Genomic DNA, 25,363 nt, shown 5'->3' on the forward strand with positions numbered 1-25,363 from the left:
TTATGCTTACTTGTTTGAAATTCTGACATTTGTGATGGTGGTACATGTGTTGCCCACAGCAGTAAAAATTCAGTGTGCAATGCTATCACTGGGCCCTATATGTAAATGCACAGCCTCAAGCACATACCCTATAAGCCCGTCACAGCTCAATGCTAGAGCATGTGCTTTGCATCTAAGTCCAAGATTCAACAGCTTGCACCACCAGTTAAAAGGACTATACAGCAGGACTAGGGTCCCCCCCCCCTTTCCCAACCCTTGGAGAACAGCTACCAGCTGCAGCTAGATGGACTCTGCTGTTAGGCACCTCCTTATGAACTGCAAAAGGGGAAGTGAATCTAAGCGTGGTCTGGTAACATCAGCATCAAGACCACCCTTGTAGGTGGACATAATAGCAACACTGGAGATTAGAGGCCTGCGCTGTTTGGAAGACACGAGTATTTTAATATAGTGTGATGACTGTCAAATTGCAAAGTTACTCAAGGGCAGAAGGACTGTGTCACTCTAATCCCCAAGGAATTGTAATGAGGACAGGGGAGAAGTGCTGTCTGTTATTTACAAACCCTTTTGTTTCTCCATGTGGTGGTATATGCTGTACTGATTCTACATACAGCGACTGGGCAAGAGTTTGCAATCCAGAGATCTACCAGTAGTTATTCCTGTTTTTCAGTGGGTCCATTTTGCCCCCAGTGAGTGATCCTGATGCACGGAGAAAAAGGAAAGACTTGCAAGAATGCTCTATTAAGTCTTTAATGGCAGAATTTATTTGAGGCAGTCGAGTTTAAGGTGTTCAAATGTGCTTCTGTCTCTTCTTCCTCTATCTAGAAAATGAAAAGCCTGAGAATCAGGCTGTTATGTAAATGTTTCCAATAGATTGAAAAAGTGGGTCATGTGTTCGCCAAATGCTCCTGGCTTTAAGATTTATCAGCGTTATTAAATTATACATGCTTCATGCTTCAGTGTGTAGGAAAGTTCCATTAGCCTTTTCTTAATCATACTGGTGAAAGGTAGGCATTTTGTGTCTGAATTCAGGAGCTGAATGAAAACATGGGTCACAATATAGAAAAAGCTTTTTTTTTTTTACTTTGAATTCATGTGCTCTTCAACATATTGACAATTCCCTGCAGACAGAGATGTAGACAAAAGCCAAAAAACATGTTTTACTAACATGCTCTTCAAAAGCGTCACAATAATAGCTTTTATTTTCTGCTCTAAGCCAGCTTTCTAAAGCTCTTCTTCTTCTTCGTTGATTCTTTTCTCTTCTGCTTATTTTAAAAGAAGTCATGACATAGCTTTCTATGATTCCATTTAGGGACTTTGAAAGTTCTGTTATGTGCAAGCCAGTACATGCACCACGTAGGGGAAGACCATATGCAGTTTGCTCACCTGTGCTTGCCTCTTAAGGTAAAGGTACCCCTGCCCGTACGGGCCAGTCGTGACCGACTCTGGGGTTGTGCGCTCATCTCGCTCAAGAGGCCGGGAGCCGGCGCTGTCCGAAGACACTTCCGGGTCACGTGGCCAGCGTGACGAAGCTGCATCTGGCGAGCCAGGACCAGCGCAGCACACGGAACGCCGTTTACCTTCCCGCTGGTAAGTGGTCCCTATTTATCTACTTGCACCCAGAGGTGCTTTCGAACTGCTAGGTTGGCAGGCGCTGGGACCGAACGACGGGAGCGCACCCCGCCGTGGGGATTCGAACCGCTGACCATGCGATCGGCAAGTCCTAGGCGCTGAGGTTTTACCCACAGCGCCACCCGCGTCCAGTGTGCTTGCCTCTTACATACAGATAAATATTCCCCATTGGGAATTTCCTGCCTGCTTAGGATCTGGTTCAGCAACCAAATCTCATTGCTCTCAAATGGTAGCACTAGACTGACACATACATCACCTGCTGGAAGAATTCTGTCTTGCTATCCCATTTCCCCATCTTAAGTAGGTGATTTCAGTGGAAAACCCATATGCCAATTCAAAATTCAATGGGTTCTTTAGGTCACATTATTCTGCCACTGACAGCCATCCACCAACATGGTAGTGGAGAAGCATGAGCTAATCTCACCATAGGGTATCAGACCATATCCATATTGCCCAAATAGTATGATTTAACAGCTGCAGTTTCCCAGCATTCTGGAGCTTGAATGGACATTAATGCAATGACTTATTGGCTAATTGAATTTGATTTCATTTTGAGAAGGCAATGCCTACAATTATCTGATCGGGTAAAAATTAAATTTAAAATAAGAAACTAAATGGGAAAAAAGTAATAGTAATGATTAAGAATAAATCACACACCATCTAGAAGGTGAAAGTCATAGATAACCTATCTTATGCCTACCAAGTGGGTAATTGGTTAAGTGAAAAATAAAGAGTAAAAAAAATAAAATAATCAGATACAGATGCCAAAAGGGAGCTCACTTTTTCCATGAATAAGCCCCAGATGTCTTCTGCTGCTTTTGAATTCTCCCTTCCAACGCTGCCACCATTAAAAAAGGGGTAACTAGGATATGACCTCTGTGAGAAAATTATTATCCATTTTAAAGTTCTGTTTAAATTTATTTTTATGCCGCATTAGAGGTTAATGCAGGCTCTTCACAAAATGGCTGCTCAAAACCTTCATGGTTGTTCTCTATAGCAAGAAACTTTACTGATTTATGGCACTGTCTGGAATAAGGTCATGGACACAAACTTAGTAATATCAAATTACTGGACTGTATTTCAATTTGGCTGGAGGCCTTGAGCCTCCTGGCTTCCATGCTTCATCTGTAAAACCTACACATTTTTTGGGCCCAGGTGAGGCCTTGTCACTTGGACATGTCACCTCCTGAAAAGCCTGTGTGGCAATTATTTCAGGTGTTGTTCGTGCCGTTTAGTGAACTTTGTTCAACCAAACCAGTTAATTCCAAGCACTGGCCTTTACCTATTTGCAATTCTTAATAAAAGGCATTTCCCAGCCAGTGTTAGCTTGTGACGTTCATAGGTAATTGAGCATCTTACCCAATGCTTTTTTTCTTAAAATATGTTTAGGGGGTCTTCTCATTTTGACTCAAGAAAACCACCATTTTATAGTTCAAATTGGGAAAAGTAAATACAGTAAGTACAAAGATTCACAAAATGTTTAGGGGTGTGCATAGCCCTGCGTAGCCCCAGAAAAAAAAAACCACTGGGTAAGCTGTCACACATGCGCAGTTGGGGCCTGTGTTGCCCAGGGAGAGCTGGAGAGAGAGGAATGAATGTCATAGCTCAAGGAATTGCAGAGGGTGAGTAAAATGGTAGAGAGGCATGGAGGAAGGAGAAATGTTAAAGGTCAAGTCAGATATTCTACGGGTATGGGTAGCTTATGGAGGCCAAGGGGCCCGTCTTATCAATGCCACTGGGGCTTTTTTATGAATGGCCACTGTTAAATATATAATCACCATGGTCAGTATAGGAATGAATTTCATTTAATTTCCTTCTGGCTTCTCTGTTCACAATCCTCACCCATCTCTATATATGCCTGCAACTCAAGATAACTACATATCTGATGACATAGGTAGTAGCCTGCAAAAGCTTATGCTGTAAGAAACACAAATGATTCTCTTCAACCAGGCATTCAGATGTTTTTTTCAATACATATGCTTGGGTGGTGGCGGTGGAGGGGGGAGTTATTAGTTCTTTGGATGAAGGGTGGAGGAAGAAGAAGAAGAGGAGGAGGAGGAGGAGGTGTGTGAGTCTTGGAAGAATGGCAGATGAAATTGATCGACTGTATGGGACTGGCAGAAATGACGAGCAGAATCCGTGACCAGGGAGAAGAGTCAGCAGAAGAAGATTGGAAAAAATTTAAGGACTATTTACAGAAATTTTGTAAAATTAAGGAATGTTGATGGTGTTGGATTGAAATTGAGTGGTTTCTATCTGTAAGGTTATAAATGAATACAGATGGGAAAAAAGGGTTTGAAAAATAAGGTAATAATATAAGCTGTAATGCTTTAAATGAAGGATTTGCTGAACAAATAATCTTAATTGGAATACGAGGAGGAGAAGTATGGGGAGGTCTGAGAAATTTGTTATGGAAAAGTACGTTTTATGAACTATATGTCTTTTTTAATGTTTTTGTTTGTTCTGTTTTTGTTTGTTTGTTTAAAAAATTGGAAAATTTAATAAATATTTAAAAAAAAGAGGAGGTGTGTGAGTCTTTAAGGTGCTACAAAAGTATTTGTTATTTTTACCTTGGCTGGTGGTTGGAAACCAACCAGCTATTGTCCTCACCTTAGTATTAAAAACAAGAACCTAAGAAGAGCCTTGTTGGATGAGAGCAAAGGCCCGTCTAGTTCTCCAGCACCTTGTTCTCACAGTGGCCAACAAGGTGCCTGTAAGGAAGCCTACCTGCGGGACTTGAAGGCCACAGCCCCCTCTTCTTGGTCTGATCTTCTCTGAAGACCACAGACATCTAGTGGGAGTAAACGGTGGCCTGGGCGCCTGAGAAACCATGCCACCGTCCACTTGGCCATGAACTCTTCTGACTGATTCAAATCCTCCTTGGGCTTTTATTGGCCAGAATAAGACAAGCTTTGTCGTCTCTTGACAAACATCGTTTCCCCAGCTTCCAACTCAAATCAGAAATGTCACTGAAAATAATAAAAAAAAATACCACTGACCTCTGCTAGGGAAAAAAAAGAAGACACACAGCATCTCCAACTGACCAAAGGGCAGAAATTTACCCCACTGAATGCACTTTTGAAAATCCACTACATTTGGTAGCAAAACCAACAAGTCAGCAACACTGCAAAGGCCAGAAATGCTGAAGGCAAGCAACAGAAACCTACTCATCTGTCTTCAATGAGCCTGGAAATGGGTCACAAAAAAGCTGTCAGTAACTGAGAAGGGAACTGGGACATCCTTACCTGCCTGAGTAGGCCTGACAGTATGTCAGTTATTTATGCATTTAACTGCCTATTTTATGGATGCCCTTGACTCCTCAGGAGTTGTTGTATGGAGAGACAATAGAAAGAGAGCAAATCCCTTATGCCAAACCCTTCTTTTCCCATGATGGTTTGCCACACGTCCCATGCCATTAACGCCCTAATCAGAATCACCACTCCTGGTACCCATTTTATCATCAATGTCCACAGATCCAGGGGGAACAGAAGCCCTTTCCAGGCACTTGCCTGCACACATGAAGATTAAAAGTGTGCAGCCTTAGCAGTTCTTGCTGATGCCTTTAAGTGTTCTACAACATAATAATCCAAGAATCAAGTGATTGTTTGTCAGATACCTCAGCTATGGCTTACTAACATTAACCATAGTTTAGCGTTAAGTCTAAACATGGCCAGTGTAGCTTTCAGAAGCTTTGTAAGACCTTTCTAATTATAGTCTGTACCTGCGTTATAGTTCTTGAAGAACCAGCAAGGGTTTGATTCATATGCAGGGAATGTTGCCTCACGGTGTGATTCTACACCGCAGGGCTGTGCACACAACGAATGTGACTGTGTGGGCAGGGCTCTCAGAATTTATCAATGAGAAAGACATACATGATCAGCGCTGCCCCCCTGGTTCCATATGCTGAAGCAGCTCCCACACTGCTAGAAATGCATGAGCCCCTCCTTCACAGCCTTCACCCCCAGCAGCAGTCATGGGACCCTCTGTGATTATTGCCCAATGGGAAACTCCCATAGCTGGCACCATGCTGTGCTCACAAGAGAAGATGCTCAGCATGCTCCATGACCAATAGCAGGTTCCCCCTTCCAAAAGGAAGAAACTTGTGGCCTGTCACTGGAAGAGTTGTTTATTTGGTTAAAGAAATTTACTAGTTGCTTCTCAGCTGAATAAAATCTCAGTGTTACATTAAAAACCCATTCAAAATGCACAAATCGTCCTTATGTCATTGAACATGTAGTAGCATTAATACCATTCATTAGCCTCAGGTGTAGCAGCTGGCCATGAAACACGCAGGAAGGGCATACATTTCTTGTTCTTCTGGAAGATGGTAGTCTGCCCAATTGCTATTGGATGGTGAATATGTGATATTTTAGTCCGGTGCTTTATATGTTTCATAATATTTGCATTTATATTTCAGTGATAACAGCACTTCTTTCTAAGATTAAGAATAAAAACCAATGCTATAAATGGATCAGCCATCCCAGAATACAACTGCAGCACAAGGTCATCTGGGGGATAATTCTGCCCACTTGAGGTTTGCTTTTGCTCACGATTCCCATGAGATATCTAACACATAGTGGCCATTTGATGTAAACCCACAAATTCAACTTAACATGGTCAGCAAGAAACAGCAGTTCTGACCAGTTGCTAATTCAATATTAAGCTGCATTTTTGTGTCAATGTTTGCTTCAGGGAGAAAGATGAGATCTGATTTTTTTATTTATAACTATGCATGTTCCCTAAACCATTAAGCTTGTGGCGTTACCCTAAAGCCTCCATCAGTTAGTGATTGCAAACTAAAATTCTGATGAGCTGAAAACATTGATTTCCATGACCTTTCTCAGCCATCTCTTGATTGGAGAACATTTTAAAAGTACCCACTTGCATGCTCTCTGCTGCACTGCCTGTTGCCCGATCCTCCTATAAGGTCCTAATCCTGTGATTATAAGCATTATATTTTAGCAGCTAAGAAGGTATATGGAGCAAACAACTCAGGATTATCATTTAATGTTGCATATCATGGTCAAGTCAGAGATGGCAGTGGGGAAGAGGGAGATTTTTATGGTTCAGTAATCTCTGAAAATACATTTTCAGACACATGTGGATTACTATATTTAACTAAATTATGCTGCCGAAATATGTGATAATGTATGTAGAACAGTGGAGAGACCCATCAAATCTCCTTCACTATTCCTTAACATGCAATGTGGGTGTTGAGAAGAAGAGGAAGAGGAAGAGGAAGAAGAAGAAGAAGAAGACTGACTTCACATGTTTGCATTAAGGTTCACCCAGACCTTAATATCTTTGGAGGCCCTTATTCAGGTGCCTCCAGATGTGGGAGGGGGCAACGGATAAAAATAACTTCTTCGTGGTTGCACTCCTCCTCTGAGATGGTCACCTGGTACCTACCTTCATGTCTTCAATGCCAGGTGAAGACTTTCATTTTCTTTTTTCCACACCTTTCAGTCTGCTCCTGCCTAATTAGTGTCATTTGTTTTTATGCTGTTTTTGTTTTATTGACCTGTTTTACTGCATTATTTTCAATTTGTTTTTATTATTGCTGTAAGCTATCCTGAGAGGGCAGCATATAAATTCCTAAGGTGTCTTCTTAGTATGATACATTATCCCAGCAAAACCCAAAAGGAGTTGCTTCCGCACCAGCAATTTAGTCAGTAATTGCCACTCTAGGTTGAAAAGTGCTTCGTTTTGAATTGGGTGCTAAATTGATAGCATTCCTAATGGCGGCAAGAAACTGATGTTGTGACTGGTGTGTCCCTCAGTGCTGATCAAGATGTCCAGTTCTATTCTGACAGTTATAAACATTCATCTTTTCCAACATCTGAAGATCTAAATGAGTTATAAAAATGAACCCAACAGTGTTTTGTGCTATAATAAATAATAGCCCTTGTTGTGAATAGTTAAGTGTGACTAGTTGCACTGGAATGTCAAAGGTCAAAGAAACATAAATGGTGAACGATCACACTGTGAGGTACATTCAATTTATGACCATGGCTCCTGACCTAGAGAAGATCCTTGTCGTTTTTGGGACATGGATTTTACTGTCTGCATGGTGCAATTGTGGATCCTGATGCTTTTTCAATAAGATGTGTTCCAGTTACTGTACTGTACTGGCAAATGGATTTGGCTGAAGCCTCAGCTGCCCCATTGAATATGCCCATCAAAGGAAGAGTTTGGGAACAGAGAATACGGCTTTGATTTATTGCATTTAACAGTTCAGTACCCGCATCATCCAGTGTGTGGCCCAGACTAGCAGAAACTGACAGAGCTTATTAGGACTTTGCAATCCTGCAGGAAGACTTCACAATAATTTTTTGCCTCGAGGGGAGTGGAAGGTAGAGGAAAATCTACAGTAGGAACTTGGAACAGGCCATATTTTTATGCATGCAGCACAAACACAAACACTCTCTATATTCAGGTTTAGTCACCCAAACAATGTAGCACAAATTTAAAAGGCATCTATCTTGGAAAACTGTGGGGGTAATGCTCATATTTAATCTCCAGATGAGAGGCTGTGGAAAACACTTTTATGTTATGGAGTCATAATTTATGTGAGTCTCTCACCACGGACACCCTGGTTGCATTAGCCCTCTTCTGGAGTTCAGTCTTGACTTGCAAGGGACAAAGTCATAGGGGGTGAGGCAAGAACATGCGCTTCATTGCCTCCCTATGTTTCTGAATGTACTGGACTTGCCCACTCCAGCCCAGGCTTTGTGTTTAGCATGGAGGCAGCTTGTAAGTCCGTTTGCCCAGATGTGCCTGGCAACCGGGCACACCCCTATTCTCCGACACATTTTTGCTGTTATGTGTCCAGGCTGAATGCCTAGAGAGAACCATCAAGATCTTTCTTCATAGCAGCACCAGCCTCCGCTAGGACTGCAGAGTGCAAGGGTCATTTATTCCACGTCTTTCTCACAGCTGTTGCAGTCACCATGTGGGGTCACTGGCCAGAAGAAGTATGTCAGGGCTTCCCACATCAGGACTGCAACGTGCGAATTAGCCTTGGTTTGTTCAAATGTCCTGTTTACAATTCATACCATTCTCCAGGAACATATTTTACGTGGTCACTTCTCTTCACACTGATTTACGCTTGCACCCACTTAGGCCCTATCTGTTAACAAACTGGGGTTAGTGATAATCCCTTGCTGGGAGTAGAATATAGTGGCCCAAGACACTACCATGGGTTCAAAATTGAGGATTGAGGTAATGAGACAATTGGGGTGGGGGTGTCTGCTCCCCCAGGTATCATGGAATAACCCCACCACTTGGCCTTCCATCATACATGTCATCTCTTTCATCAGTACCACAGCGTCTTGCATTTATTCGTGCAAGGTTCAATGTCTTTCCATCGAACCTGCTGAGCCACAGATTTTCCAAGGGTTTGGTGTCTCCGCTATGTGTGTGTGACGGGAAAACTGTTGAATCTCTTCCACATATAATGTTCAACTGTCCCCTACATAGCATAGCCAGGACTAAATTCCTGGGTCCTGCTTTACTGCGTTTGGTTGGCAGGCCTGTTGAGTTACACGCCGCACTGCTTTTTCAGGATACAGATCCTTCTGTAACTCTGCAGGTGGCGAGATTCCTGAATGCGGTTATCTCACACACAAAAACCACCAAAAAACAACAAAAACATCAAAACTAATCGGACTGTTATGATGAGAGTGCATGTCGGATCTCGTCTTCAGTTTTTCTTTTTCTGTGAACCGTCCCTTGGAACTCTCCTGGCCCCAAGCTGTCATTTGGCTCTGCTCAATGACCCACCCTTGCATCGTGGTGTTCACCTTCTGCTGTCGGATATATCGGTCTTTATGTCTCTGTGTTTTTATGTTTGTACATATTTTATGGGCTAATAGCCGTAAATAAATAAATAAATAAATAATAAAATAAATGAGACAATTGCTGCTGGAAATGTTTCCCTTCAGTACCTGATACAAAGAGAAGCAACTGGAAGTGAGTGCCAGAAAAACAGGGCTGAAACAGAAAATGTCACATGGTCAAGTTTCTGTAGCCTGGATGGGGAACCTAATTTCTCTAACAGAGCAGTATTGGAAAACGTAACATTTCAGGAAAGGGGCATTTTCATATGCGGATCCACTTCTGCCTGGGGCTTTTAAAGAGGCAATTTAGGACCACGGAAGGAGCTAAATGCAGAGTTAACAGCTAGCTCAGAGAATGCATAAGCTAAAGCTATAGTAAATACCCCTCAACTGCCCCAATTTAATTGGGACATCCCATTTTTTGGGGGGGCATGCTCTAACATGAGATTGTGGCCCTGAAAGATGTGTGTTCCGGTTTCCCTCTGGGACATGTTGGAGAGTGTGAGCTAAGCACTGGGTCAAATGGGTCCCCCAGCTGGCTCCTCCCTACCCTCCATGTTAAATAGGCCCCTGGACAGTTACTAAGTGGGTTGTGGTTGTTGTTGTCACCATAGTTTTAATTTTACAGCCTTCTTCATTCCAGCAAGCCTTCAGGCCCATAACCATGAAAGGAAGAACAGCAGGAAAGCCATATGGGTGGTTGCCTAGTAACTGACCAAAATGTCTTCCACTACTTCCTGGTTCTCACAAGAAATAATGGGGTACGGATAGATGAATACTTGCCACTTTTTTCCATGATGGCAAGGAACCATTAATGAGCATTCTTTGGGTTTGTTCAGTCAACCAACTACAAATCCACCTAAAAGTTGCCCAGTCAACCCACATTTTACCAGCTTCCTTGTAAGACTATAATGGGGGACTTTGTAAAAAACAACAACACCTTGCTGAAATCAAGATACACTAGGTCCACAGCATTCCCCTGATCCACCAAGCTTGTAACTCCATCCAAGAGAGAGAGAGAGAAAGGAGAGAGAGAGAGAGAGAGAGAGAGAGAGAGAGAGAGATGGATGGATGGATGTCTGGCATGACTTGTTTGTTTGTTTGTTTGTTTGTTTGATTGATTGACTTGTTTTGAGAAACCCATGCTAGCTCTTAGTAATCACAGCAACTTTTTCTAAACGCTCACAGACCGACTGTTGAGTTATCTGTTCTAGTATGTTCCCTGGTATCAATGTCAAGCTCACCGGTCAGTAAGTTACCTAGGTCTCTCCCCCCCCTTTGAAGATGGGGGCAACATTTGTTTGCCTCCAGTCTGCAGGGACCTCACTTGTTCTCCAAGAATTCTCAAAGATCATGGACAAAGGTTCTGAGATTACATCCGCAAGCTTTTTTTCTACCCTTGGATGCGGCTCACCAGCCCCTGGAGATTTGAATTTATTTAAAGTAGCCAGGTGTTGCCTTTTTATCTATCTTGGGTTGCAGAGTTTAAGCTGTGTTTGTATATTTGTAAATAAACTGAAATACGACAGATGCCATAAGCCTTCTGTGAACTTCTTCCAAAGGAAGCTAAACTTGATTAATTGCTGGCCCCCCTGCAATAACAATATGCATACAGGAATAACTCTTAGGATAGCTTCAGCACTGCAATTTGGAATAACTTGTGGGCATTTAGTAAGCTTATTTAGTGGAATTTCAAGCCAGCATGGCCCCCTCTCAGCAATATAGTTCAACCTGTTGGTAGGACAAGCATCAATGGCAACTGCTTCTTCAGCCTGAGCTTTAAAATCTCCATTAAACAGCTACTTCATGTATAGCCGAGGGCAGTTTTTCCCATTACTGAGCTCTTTCCATGCTTTTGAAATGGGTTAACCTAAATACATGTTGCTTTTGGTGAAGTTGAACCTTCAGATTCTCTTTCAAAGACAATAAAATATCAAATCTGAGGTCCTGTGTGAGTGTCTGGAGGCGGTTGGAGGATGGATGGCGGCTAACAGATTGAGGTTGAATCCTGACAAGACAGGAGGCGGGCAGGTGTGGAGGACTCCCTGGTCCTGAATGGGTAACTGTGCCCCTTAAGGACCAGGTGCGCAGCCTGGGAGTCATTTTGGACTGTGTCCAGGGCAGCTGTTTACCAGCTCCATCTGGTACATAGGCTGAGACCCTATCTGCCTGCGGACTGTCTCACCAGAGTGGTGCATGCTCTGGTTATCTCCCGCTTGGACTACTGCAATGCGCTCTACGTGGGGCTACCTTTGAAGGTGACTCGGAAACTACAACTTATCCAGAATGCGGCAGCTAGACTGGTGACTGGGGGCGGCCGCCGAGACCACATAACACCGGTCTTGAAAGACCTACATTGGCTCCCAGTACGTTTCCGAGCACAATTCAAAGTGTTGGTGCTGACCTTTAAAGCCCTAAACGGCCTCGGTCCAGTATACCTGAAGGAGCGTCTCCACCCCCATCGTTCTGACCGGATGCTGAGATCCAGTGCCGAGGGCCTTCTGGCGGTTCCCTCATTGCGAGAAGCAAAGCTACAGGGAACCAGGCAGAGGGCCTTCTCAGTAGTGGCGCCCGCCCTGTGGAACGCCCTTCCAGCAGATGTCAAAGCAATAAACAACTACCTGACATCTTAAGGCAGCCCTGTTCAGGGAAGTTTTTAACGTGTGATATTTTAGTGTATTTTTGGTTTCTATGGAAGCCGCCCAGAGTGGCTGGGGAGGCCCAGCCAGATGGGCGGGGTGTAAATAATAAATTATTATTATTATTATTATTATTATTATTATTATTATTATTTTAGTGCTACATTTCCTTGATAACAATTTTGAGAGGGGTAGCCACATTAGTCTGTTGCAGAAAAAAAAACAAGAGAGTCTTGTGCAACTTGAAGACTAATCCATTTATTATGGTAGAAGGCTGCACCTAGTTCACCTTGTGGTGGCCAGTGTGGTAGACTGGTAAACTAGGACGTAAGAGACCAGTGTTCAAATCCCCGCTCAGCCATGAAACTCACTGGGTGACCTTGGGCCAGTCACAGTCCCACACAGTCAGTGTGGCATCATTTTCCTTTACCATATTTTCCAGGTGGCCCATAACCATCCTTTTCCTGCAGCCTGCCCGATTTTAATACCAGCACAATGATTTGCAATGTCCAGGCCATCAAATCCCCTCATCCCTAGAGGGGAAATGTCAGAATTGTACACCTCCTGTGAGAGCAAGTGTGTTTCCCCGTGACTTCCAGTCCCACTCATGTGTCCACAGGCACACCAGATCAAAAGCATGTACAAAGTGCTTGCTATAGCCCTGCTGCGCATTTCCAGCATTACAGCGCAAGGTGGCTCCCAGGGAGAGAACAAAGATTCTCTGCAGTAACATCACTGTGTTTGCCATGCATACTTCTTAACCCCTTCGCTCCCCCACAAACCGTACTAGGCTCAGAAAAATCCTCTCGGTTCCCACAGCTGCAGGTTTAAAGTTGCCTTCCTTTCTCTTTGGACGAGTCCAATCACATGCATGACCTGAGCCAATTCCTGCTGCTGATTTGGCAGAAGGGCACTGACTACAAAGGGAGAGGAAAAGCACACTCTTTTCTAGCCAGGTTTTTTCTGGGCATGTTTAGCCTGGAGAAGAGGAGGTTAAGGGGTGATATGATAGCCATGTTCAAATATATAAAAGGATGTCAACATAGAGGAGGGAGAAAGGTTGTTTTCTGCTGCTCCAGAGAAGCGGACACGGAGCAATGGATCCAAACTACAAGAAAGAAGATTCCACCTAAACATTAGGAAGAACTTCCTGACAGTAAGAGCTGTTCGACAGTGGAATTTGCAGCCAAGGAGTGTGGTGGAGTCTCCTTCTTTGGAGGTCTTTAAGCAGAGGCTTGACAACCATATGTCAGGAGTGCTCTGATGGTGTTTCCTGCTTGGCAGGGGGTTGGACTCGATGGCCCTTGTGGTCTCTTCCAACTCTATGATTCTATGATTCTGGGTTTCTAAGCATTCTGCACCACTGCAGATTTCCCTTCATAAACACAACCTTTGCCTTTCCTTCTTTGTATTTCAGGCTTACGTAGGTACTAAATAACATATATCAGAATCTGATCCTCAGATTTACAGAATTTTGATTTATCTTGTCTACCTTTTGAATAGAAATTGGATAGGGAATATGGGCAAAAAACAAACCCAGCCTTCATTTTGTTGTACTGCACATGCACCATTGCCCTTGAACATGCTCATGAGCAAATTCTGATGGAAGTAGAGGAATAGGGCATCAAAAAGCCCACCCCATCTCCCCATTAATCCTTCCCAACAGATACCCCTGCAATAGCTTTTTCTCACTAACCCAGGCAAGGTTGTAGATCTAAGAGAAGAGAAGGGGTAGAAAATACAAGGGGGGTGGGGAGCTTACTACAGGTCTTTTGAGATGGCTATTTCATTGCAAGTTATTATGAAGGAAGCAAATATTTTTCATTAAGTGCAGGGTTTCCTTTGTGGCACTGAGGAAATATGGTTTCCTACAACTTATGGGTCATCTCTTGCAGTATGCAGAGCTGGGGAGAAAGTAGTTGTACAAGAATATAGAAAAAACATCTAAATTCTTCTATTTACATCATTCATGAAAGGTAGCACATTGTCCCCATATTTTCCATATTTAGCAGAAACAATTTGTTTTGTTTTTGGTTCCTTAGAAGCTAAGTACCCATCTTTATATTTCTCCTGTGTGGGTGCGCCCATGTCTGCAAGCTCTTTAAAGCAGAAGGGGAGGAACCTGATGAATGTTATCTCCAGCAAGAACTTGCCAGGGCATAAACTGGTTTAGTTTCCTATTAAATTATTGACAGCTCTGCTTTTTCATTTAAAGCAACAAACAAGTGACAGGCAGCATGTCTTCAGCATGACTACCCTACTAGTCTTAATAATGGAAGTGCAGCAAATTGCACCACAAAAACTAGACTGGGACTACCCTGGATTGCCTTTTTCTTCCTTTTGTAATCAGGGTGATATTTTATGAAAGTTTCTTTTTAATTAAAGAAAATATTTACACAAATCTATCATTCTTGAGAAAGATTAGCATGTATGTATTTGACTTTGGGCACTGTTTTCCAGCACTGTTAGGCAGGTGCCTCTCATTTTGCTTTGACTTTGGACCATGCCTCTTTTTGCATATCTTAAAGAGCAACTCTTTACCATGTGTTGCTGTTATAAATGCAGAAGAACTACCAACTGTGTTCACAAGCCCTATGCTTGAGCTTGAGCAACGCTACAAAGATTTTTGATTGCCTAAGGACCTTTTGCTGCTGTGCGGTTATAACATTTTGCATTATTCTATTCAATATTTTATGTCAAGTGTTCTATATAGTGTTTTTATGCATAGAGATGATTTGCAACATTAAGTTTTAAAGTTTATACTAATTTTAAAAACTGGTAATGTTTATATATTTGAAAGCAGCCTAATTTAGAGAGAGAATGGTAGTGCTTAATGTTGAATGTGTTGGAGTTTTGCTACAGTTCTTTCACCATTTTTGTAATTGTCTTAGTGTCTAGAACGTCATAAAGGCAGGCTATACTTTATACTTGATATTTACTTTATACGTAACCAAACAACCCAATGTGCCATGGCTGTAGCATGCCTACCAGAAAACTCTCCCACCACAGGTGCCTCTGCCTGTTTAGTGCTTTTGCTCTTTCTCACTGAAGCTAAAATCCCAGCCTTTTAATCTGACCAATTATTGTCAGGTCCAGTGGAAAAGGAAACCTCCACTGAACTGTGTCTGCTCACCGTCCATACGCTAGGAAGCTAAATTAACTCTATGCAAATTCAAGCATACATTTACATTTTTACTCACACAACACATTCATGTACAACAATATTTTAGCTTTGCCAGCTATTGTGCTGGTGTTTTTAACAGCTTCACAGCATGGCAAGACTCTTCAGGTGTAGCTACAAAGACACACACAGACACAGACACAGACACACACACACACACACACACACACACCAGAATAGGGTCAATGTAAGGCAGGCTCCATATTTCCCCCATCAATTGAAACAGTAGCAGACTGCTCCAACCAGTCATTCAATTTTGATGCTCTGTCCTGAAGTGAGATACGAAACTGCAATGGAACAAAGTTTTCCATGGCAATGTTGGGGAGCTCATAGAAAAGAACAAAGACTTCAAAATACTTCCTAGCAACCCTCAACAACTTGTAGGGTCCAGAGGCTAAGAAAACCACAGACCTCATAGGAAGATGACAGCAGCCAGGTCCTCTTTCACCTGAACAAGGGAAGGCAGACAACATTCACAGCCCAACAGACTTGGGGACACTTCTTAACCCCATTGTTTTCAATGGCTTTGTCTAATCTAAAATTGGCTGTGAACAGAATCTGCAGTCAAACTATACGTTATCCTTTAGGTTTCTTGACTTAAAAAATATTGGTTGGCAGATTCAGTGTGAGAGGTTGTTTAACCTTTTTCTCCACCACCTTTTGTCTCAAAATTGTCTTCAAGATACTGCTCCCCCCCCACAGAAGACATCTTTCTGCACAAGTGAGAAAGCAGGTGGGGGGGGGTATGCTTCTGAGTTGGGAAAGAGTGATTGGATGCAGTGTCCATGTGTCCTACTTTACAGAGAATAGCTGTCCATTGAAGGCAAAGGTCTGCAAGAGTCTCAGAGGACAGTCCTTTATTGGAGAGGCACCCTCCTGTCGATGGACTGCCTGGCCCTGAATCGGGGCCTGGAATCAGCCCATCAACACAGCACATGGGCAGGTGCACAGGTCAACTGGTCAGTTGTCACAATCTTCCCCACTAAGATGATATTCACTGCATTTCTGATCAAATTATAACAATTATATCCAGATTTATACTATACAGTGGTACCTCAGGTTACAAACACTTCGGGTTACAGACTCCGCTAACCCAGAAGTAGTACCTCGGGTTAAGAACTTTGTCCCAGGATGAGAACAGAAATTGTGGTCTGGCGGCAGTGGGAAGCCCCATTAACTAAAGTGGTGCTTCAGGTTAAGAACAGTTTCAGGTTAAGAATGGACCGGAATGAATTAAGTTCGTAACCAGAGGTACCACTGTACATATAAATCAGCAGGTGCACATTTTAGGCAAATGTAACTCTTCTTTTTTGGTGATGTATTTGTAAGTGGTTAACTTAAAGCTACATATGATTTGAGCTGTCTTTCCCTGCTGCTGGGTTTCTACTTTCAATCATCACCTCCACTTCTGTTTTTTAGTTTAGCTTCATTGTTCCTGCATCTCACAGTATTGTTACTGTCCAGTTTGGCCCTCCTCCCACTGGAAACTGTGTGTGAATAATAAAATATGAATAAAGTATGCAGTAAATCATATGTTCTTTAAGTTATTGTATTTTTCTGGGTTTTGCAACAGAAACCTTGTAAACAGAATTGTTACAACAGAAGTTTTTGCCATTACTATTCCTACCATTTCTGTCTCAGTTGAAACCATGAGCCTATTGTGCCGGGTGCCATATACAGAAACCCAGATGAGGGAGCGAATAAGTAGACAGCAGAAGGCAAAAGCAATGAGCAAAGGCCAGGATATTCAATCCTAAATTTAGAACCAAAACATACCTTCCTGTCTCTGTATTGCAGACAACTTGGTGCTCTTCCTGCCTGCGGTTTTCACATATTGCACCTCAGGGGATGAATGATCACAAGGAAAACCCCACCACAAGTGACGATGTTCTGCAAACCCTTCCTCAACTCTAGCAGAAGAGGTGGTGCAGTACTCTTCAGTGTTACAGAGAAATTCAACTGCTTGTAGGAAGTGTTGAACAAATAGGAAATTGTCTTTGTTTTTTATTTTACTTTTCTCAAGCAACGCAAGAAAACAAAACAGGTTCTCCTCTGAAAGTAAGGCACCTTCTGCACATAGAAGGGAGTTTTAGATCCAAGCCCAAATATGTAGCTGCATGCCTGAAAGTAGGCTAGGTCGATAGGAATGCCCAACCTAAGTCATCATTATCTGCCCAGATTTTAATGAGAATCTAAAGTTACATCTGGTTTTAGAACCACTGATGTGGACAGACATTGTTCTCTCCATGAGGCTCTCCCCACTCAATAAGACCTGCTGCACTGCTGGTCTCATAGTTGCTTAGTTTGCTAGCTGTGCTCATCCTTTATGTTCTTCCTTGAAAGAGCAGGAAGAAGGAAGGGAAGGTGTTTGAATGGGTGTAGGAAGTCACATAAGGGACGCAGGTGGCGCTGTGGGTAAAAGCCTCAGCGCCTAGGGCTTGCCGATCGAAAGGTCGGCGGTTCGAATCCCCGCGGCGGGGTGCGCTCCCGTTCTTCGGTCCCAGCGCCTGCCAACCTAGCAGTTCGAAAGCACCCCCGGGTGCAAGTAGATAAATAGGGACCACTTACTAGCGGGAAGGTAAACGGCGTTCCGTGTGCTGCGCTGGCTCGCCAGATGCAGCTTTGTCACGCTGGCCACGTGACCCGGAAGTGTCTCCAGACAGCGCTGGCCCCCGGCCTCTTGAGTGAGATGGGCGCACAACCCTAGAGTCTGTCAAGACTGGCCTTTACCTTTACCTTTACCTTTAGGAAGTCACATACAAGCTCAAGAGACTCAGGTTTCCCATGCTGTACAGTACAAGGTGTCTCCTGCAGAATTGTTAAATGTTCTGCAATTATCCATGTGCAGTGGTACCTCGGGTTACATACGCTTCAGGTTACAGACTCCGCTAACCCAGAAATAGTACCTCAGGTTAAGAACTTTGCTTCATGATGAGAACAGAAATCATGCTTTGGCAGTGCGGCGGCAGCGGGAGGCCCCATTAGCTAAAGTGGTGCTTCAGGTTAAGAACAGTTTCAGGTGAAGAATGGACCTCTGGAACGAATTAAGTTCTTAACCCGAGGTACCACTGTATATCTTAAGACATAAGAGTTAAACATATATCATGGAACTTCTCTGCTATTTATAAGTGCTGTGTGAATAACCATTCTGCGCTGCTTATCACCTCCTAGGTCTTCATCTGCTGAAACGGTACCTAAAGTCATTCTCCTTATATGTGACACGATGCCACTGCTTTCGTATTAACGGAATAGAAGAGCCAGTGACCTCCACATCTGGGATTCTCCCTCTGTTCACTCAGCCTGAATCCATTCATCGCTCTTGTTTTAATCCCACAGGCAATATCTTCCAAATAATCGGCCTTCGTTTTCAATCTCTTGATCTAGCCGTGTCCCTCAAATCCTCTCAGTCCAAGAGCAAAGCAATCTTAATGGCCCCATTTCATGCCTTGTTTGTTTTTAATCTTTTAAAAATGTACAGTATTTGAATGCAAGTTCTATGTAAATGTAATAAAGATTAGTGTGACTCTGCATTTCAGAATGCAAAGCATTTATTTATACAAAAGGGGGGGTGTATATACAGAATATTTGCCCCCCCAGTGACCTGGATATTTGTGCAAAGTTAGAGTGAGCTTTCGGCATGGATAATAAAATGAAAGTCTATTTATCTTTTTTATGTCAGCAGTTTAAAATATGTTTAAATTAGCAGGCAATGAAACACCTCCACAGGTGATTTTCACAGATTCCTCTTTCCTCCTCCAGTGCCTTCCCCTCTTCCTTGGTTGCGAGCTGGATCTGAGCTCCTTCCACGAACAGAAGAATCCTTTCATCAATAGAAGGGTGTGTCTAGATCTAATGCAATCTCTGGTTACCCCCCCTCTTTTGCACATCATTTAAATGTAAATAAACCTTATCCAGTCAGAAAAGCCTTATCCTTTGGAAAGCGCTGTTGAGACACTTAAAGGAGCTTACTGAAGTAGTGTGACCACACTTTAGCTTTATATTCTAATAATATAAACAGATTATTTTAGTGCTAGTAGTGGGGGAGATCACGCTTGGACATATGAAGTCAGATTATTTGTCCACATAGCCCAGTGGTGTCTAATTTGGCTGGCAGCAGCTCTCCAAAATACCCAGCACCTTCTACCTGAAATCCGTTAACTGGAGGTGGAACCTGGACTCCAGGGTCATCGATGGTGGGTGAGAAAGGCACAGTGGCAGGAACTGGATGGGCCAGAATGGGAAAATAGAAGTCCGGCATCCTTGGGCTTTCCTGAGTTCTAGTCCTTTCAGAATGCCGAAACATGTCTAGGCATGAGTCTAATTTCAGCTGGTAACCTATTCCAGAGGACTGGAGCTGGAACAATAAAAACCTGGTTTCTACTACATGTTAAACACACCTCTGGGGCATGCAGTACCCTCAGCAGTGCCCTGTCTGAGGAGTATAGTTGCCAGGATAGAGATTGAAATTTGGTTGACCGGAGGAATTGATAGATGATTGGCATGGCTGACATGAGGAAGAGTCAGTCAACCCCTTTGTTTTCTGTAGAGTTGAAGGTGATAGAATGAAGAAGGAGCGATGGCTGGGACACTGGGTGGATCCATATACAATTTGAAACAGCAGCAGATTAAATAAAAAGATTAAAAGCCAAGCAGAAAAGCTCAAAAACCAAAGACAAACTGAAACACACACACACACACACACACACACACACACACACTTTTAAACATCCAGAGCAAACTGCTTGGGGATGCCATCAAAAAAGGATGAGTTCGATATCCTCAGTATGTAGATGGTCCACCATTCAGATTCTAGGGTTAGGCCCACCCAGAGGCATCCAGTGAACTTCAGGACTGAATAGGGACCTGGACCTGGACCTGCAATGCATTGAGGTAATGATGATAACTAAGTGCACCATCCAAACACTCTTGGCGTTGGCCTGGGGGGATTGGCTTGGGTTGAGGCCTCCCCCTGACCCTACCAGCTTCCACAAGTGAGCAAACAGAAGCACCACCAGCTGGATCCTCACTGGTAGCAGCCAGCAGAAGTTCCTGAAACGGAGGGGCCTTTTGAGGGAGGGGCCAAGGCAGCCCAGTGCGGTCACTGCCACCCTCCCAACTTTCTGCCCCGATTGGTTTGTGTCGTGGGGCTATGGACGCAGGGCTCCATTAAGCCGCATTGGGGACTGGCTGTGGTTAGGATTTCACCCCGAGCAAAAGATTATCACAAAAGGGATCATAAAGGCTGGAAGATACTAAATAACAAAATCCAAGCGAGAGGGGCTGCAATACTATAGCTCTTTACTTGGGAGCAATCTTCATTGAACTTAACGGGGCTCAGACATCCAGCAGTGATGCACCAGATAAGAATCGCTGTTTAAGGAAACTATGTTGAACTTAAAAGATATATAAATAAAAGCAAAACAGAGTTATCTAATTCGTGTTGGGTTTGTTCATGAAATGATCTTATTGCTAATGTTTGCCAGTAAAGATTATGGATCTCAGAAATCTTTCTCTCCTCTTCAGTATCAGAAGCCTCATAAACTGAGCACACTCCATTCTGACCTTGACAGCAAGCTCTAAAACTGTCAGTCCAGATCTGTTTTCACTTCACCTAAATCTCAGCCTGAATTAAAATCAAGATAAGGGTTTTGTTTTTTAAAAAAGAATCTTATTATATGGGAGCAATCCAAAGCACAGTTAAGTCTCTTTAATGCCTATTGATGTAAGTGAGTTTAATTCTGTGTGGGATTGTGGTCTTTGTTCCTGGGTAACACAGATTTTTGCTAAAAAGGTAAAATCCACACTGAATGAATTCGTTTGTCTTGCAAGGCTGTTGCAAAGACTAGAGCAAGGCAGCGGCATCCGTGCTGTGTTTGGACTGCTCAGCAGGCAGAGTCGACTGTGCTCAGTGCGGAGGGACAACTTCCCCCTGAAATTACCACTTGTGAGGAAAGCCAGGACCATCTCCTCTGCACTTTCAGGCCACTAGATTATTCCTTTCAGGATTCTTACCTATATTTCTGAGCAACTTACTAGTTCTCTACAAACTGTGATTATTTTTACATACACTTAAGTCATTCTAAACCCTAGAAATGCATGACACATGCAAAGTCACAACTTTCTTTGCTGAAAGAGAACTGGTGTGTCACAGGCAGGTGGGGGAGACGTCATGTGTCCCATGCGCAAAGAAATGCTATCATTGCAGAAGTACAAAATGTAAATAAATGCAGTAACTGGGTTTTTTTTGTTTCTTTTAACCTTACATATTCAAGAGTCGACTTCTCTATATTTCTGGATGTCATCCTCCATATGCCCTCTTCAGAAACCAGAAATGACACTTATGTGTCTTGTTTGTCAAATTAGTCTCATGTATACTTAACGGTATTTTAAAATGATCTAAATATAAATGGACTGTTATTTGTGTCCAAGTATTCATGCACATATATCTATATATGTATGCATACAGGCATATATACACAATATGCTTACATTCCTTATTTCTTTTCCTTGGCCTGGACAGAACACTGTGTTTATTGTAATACCTGACAAAAGCAAATGATCAAAACTTGTTTTACAGAAATAATTAGCACTAACTCTATTCAAGGCTGCACGGACTGATTCTTGAACATATGTTGTAACATTGATTTTTCTGAACAATCAGTGAAGCCTCATCAACATAATTACACTCTGTGGTGAGAAAATGCAAAAATCATGGATTTCTCCTTTTTGGCAGTTTTATAAGATGAATATAGTTCATAGGTATTCTCTAACTGTAGGAAATCCTCTCTCTTGGGAATTCATAAAGTCATTGCCTACATGGTGGAGAATGAAAAGGGAAGCAGAAAAACACATTCCATCCTACAAAGTGATGCACATTTCACATTTTATTCTATTTAGACAACAAATTTTCATATCTGGGTTTCCGTTAAGAAATAATAAGGAAGCCATTTTCCATCTCAGTAATTCAGAAAACATGCGGTTTCACCTCTGCAGTAGTGCTTACACACTTTTGGACACACACACAGCTTTTTCTAATTAAAAGACTTGCCAAATATTCATTTTTTTCTTGGGTTTTAAATCCTAAGCACACTTATTAGGAATAAGTGCCATTGAGCTCAATAGGACACACTTCTGAGTTAAAACGCTCAGGATTACAATGTATGTTTCTGGTTTCATGGGGGGGGGGGACTGCAGCATAAGTATACCATCTCTTAATTTTACAAAAATGGGCAATGTTCAGCACAATTTACAATTCAGAATAAAATTCTTTAAATTTTTATGCTTGTAAACATCTTAAGGCAGTAATATGAAGCTCACTTACTAAGGAGAAAGCGTACCGTTTACCATTTGATGTGAAATTTGGGGAGCTGTACTTCAAATATTTATTTCACTGTAATCTAAAACGTTAGGTTCGTATTAGAAATGTCATGGAAATTCTACTACATTTTTTACCTGTATGACAATGAAGATCAATATTATTTGTGTGACATTCTTCTGATAGTATTGTTATTTATGAATATTGAAATGCTTTCTCTTTTGTGGTATATGATTCATTTTAGGATAATTATAGCACATCAATTAATTCCAGAATAGAAATATTACATGCAATGGATTTGTGAAATTTAATATCATATCTGTGAAGTGATTTAACATAACTCACATTTCACATTTATATTTTATTTAATGTAGCTTTATGATATATTAAAAGAAATGTTAGATATCAAATTGGAATCAAAACCCAAATGCAGTTTAATTTACATTACACTGCTCTTATGGACTAAACTAAAACTGATATTAATTTATATTCTCCCCTCCAAAAAAAATCTGACTTTAAGAGAAGGAATAAGAGATTAGATCATATAATGTCAAGTGTATATTAGATAAAATATTAAAAGAAATATTGGATTCCATCTAAACTGTAAGATGTATTGTTTTCTTTGCTGCGTCTTAATTTTACCAAAATTGTGAGTATTCTAGAGCATTCTAGAGCATAATGACACACTGAGAAAGTAGGTTCTGTCATATTTAAGTTTAATCATCATACTGTATTATTGGATGATCACTATTACATCAAGGTATTTGATGCAATTCTGCCTATAGTAGTAAACAAACACATTTGAGTAAAAACAATGTCTGGAGATTCTCTTAAAAGACACCCCAATCCATTGGTTTTCCCTTGGTTTTCTTTCAAACAGAAAACATCCCATCCATTCTGCTCCTTTTAGATTTCCTGTCAAGACCATTCCTGAGACGTCACATGCAAAGGAATCCTATGCAGATTGACTCAGAATTAAGTCCCCCTGTGTTCAGTGGGGCTTCCTCCCAGGTCTGTGTGCGGAGGATCGCAACCCCTTGAATACAGATCTGATATACTTTAGGGCGCCTTCATCTCACTTGCTATCTATCATTGTCTTTATGCGTCTCACTAACACACACTGGGGTAGGAGATGGGCTGGAGGGTCTTTAGAACGGCTGTTGCACACCACCAAAACAATATTTTAAATCTCCTTACCTCTAAAAAAGCAGCTTTGGAAATGATTTAGTTTGCTGTGGGTTTCAAACAGATGGTCACTCTTTCCACGTTGAGAAAAGATGAAAAATGCGAATGGATAAAATTACAGTGTTATCTTGTTCAAATGCATAGAGGTCTAAACCCTCATTGGCCTCTGGATAGAAATCATGTGACATGGGATGAAGTGCATGTGACCTATTTTCTCCCAAATCCTTTGGTTTCCTTGAAATGGGATGCAACCAACAGTGATGTTTGCGTAATTCTGATGACATTTTTTTTCAAATAAAAAGAAGCCACTGAGCCAATCCGTTGCCCTCAGGCCACGAGGCTTCACAGACAGGAGTTCCCTGTGACTGGGGAGATGGATCCAGCAATTAGCCAAATATTACTCCTTCACCATTTGGAGTCCTATTTCTGTTTAATTTTAAGTAACAGATAGAGAACAAACAATTTTGATGAATATATGCACATTCATTTGAATTGTGCAACATCTGTGTAATTCTCGTTAAATCGCATGGCTTGTCTAGTGGTGTTGTGTACCACTCAATATAGCTTACTGTAGTGACCTAGTTATTTAACTCGTTCCACTCCGGCAAATCTATCTTGCTAATGTAAAGATGATATATGCAGATTGAAAATGGACACCATTCTAAGTATAATTTCTAAGTTACTATTTCTAGAAGTTTCTTTTTGGATGCTTCCCAAAGGATTTCAAGGCATTGAAACCAATGAACTGAATATATTATTTCTGGTCACACTGTTGATAGGTAAGCTTGATGTATTTTCTGAACCAGGAAAAACAGTTATTATTGTTACTTATCTCGGCACTGTACAGCTTTGCTAGATTTTTTTGGGTTCTGCTGCATTTTTAATGATCTTATTGTGTTTCTTTTAAAATTGTATCCTGCTCTGAGAGTCCTGTTACTGGCCAGTTTTTCTATTGTTTCAGTGTTTTGGAAATTCTTTATTCAGAAGGTATGATATAATTCTACTATTACTATTCTATAATATAAATAGTAATGTGCCCCCCCCTTTGCTGTATTTCTGATTGCAAGTGTAGCATGTTAGATGACAATCTGCTTTTCACCGAGAAAACGGATGCTAAAGACCATCCACTCTGTAGGTCGCTGTCATCCCCACTGCATAAAAAGGATTCCTTTATTTACTTTGTGCCAATGTACATATCTCTCCTGTTCATAGTGACCATTTTTTGTTTGTTTGCTTGTCAATGTCAGCTATCTTTTCATCTGAATTGATTCCTGGACTCATTACGCTTCATGAGCAGAAGCTGCAGTTTTGCATACAGCTATTTAACCCACTTTGAGGCTGGATAGCAGAGAGCAGCAAGCCCACTCAAGTGAGGGATCAGGGCCATTGGCCATTGCAGCTAGTTCTTTGGTTTCAACATGAGCAAGATTGCCTCTCCTTGGTGATGCCACTCCACTGCAATAATATCGACGAATTGAACCTGAGAGATCCAAGTGGCAGGAACGTACTTTGGGGCCATCCTGGAAACATGTGATCTGTGACTATGCTAAGCGATGGGCTTCACACGTTCTCCTGA

The 25,363-nt window shown here is 42.0% G+C and overlaps 1 protein-coding gene across 1 annotated transcript in view; it reads right to left on the bottom strand.

The window, feature by feature from the left end:
• Nucleotides 1-23,919, bottom strand: part of PCBP3 (poly(rC) binding protein 3) — a 65,126-nt gene extending 41,207 nt beyond the window's left edge. The window contains exon 1 of the mRNA XM_053362592.1: nucleotides 23,800-23,919. The gene's annotated coding sequence lies outside the window, so the exon portion shown is untranslated. The remainder of the gene's footprint in view (nucleotides 1-23,799) is intronic.
• Between the last annotated feature and the right edge of the window lie 1,444 nt (nucleotides 23,920-25,363).

The sequence above is a fragment of the Podarcis raffonei genome, chromosome 1 (assembly GCF_027172205.1).
Source record: "Podarcis raffonei isolate rPodRaf1 chromosome 1, rPodRaf1.pri, whole genome shotgun sequence".
In the NCBI taxonomy this organism is placed as follows: domain Eukaryota; kingdom Metazoa; phylum Chordata; class Lepidosauria; order Squamata; family Lacertidae; genus Podarcis; species Podarcis raffonei.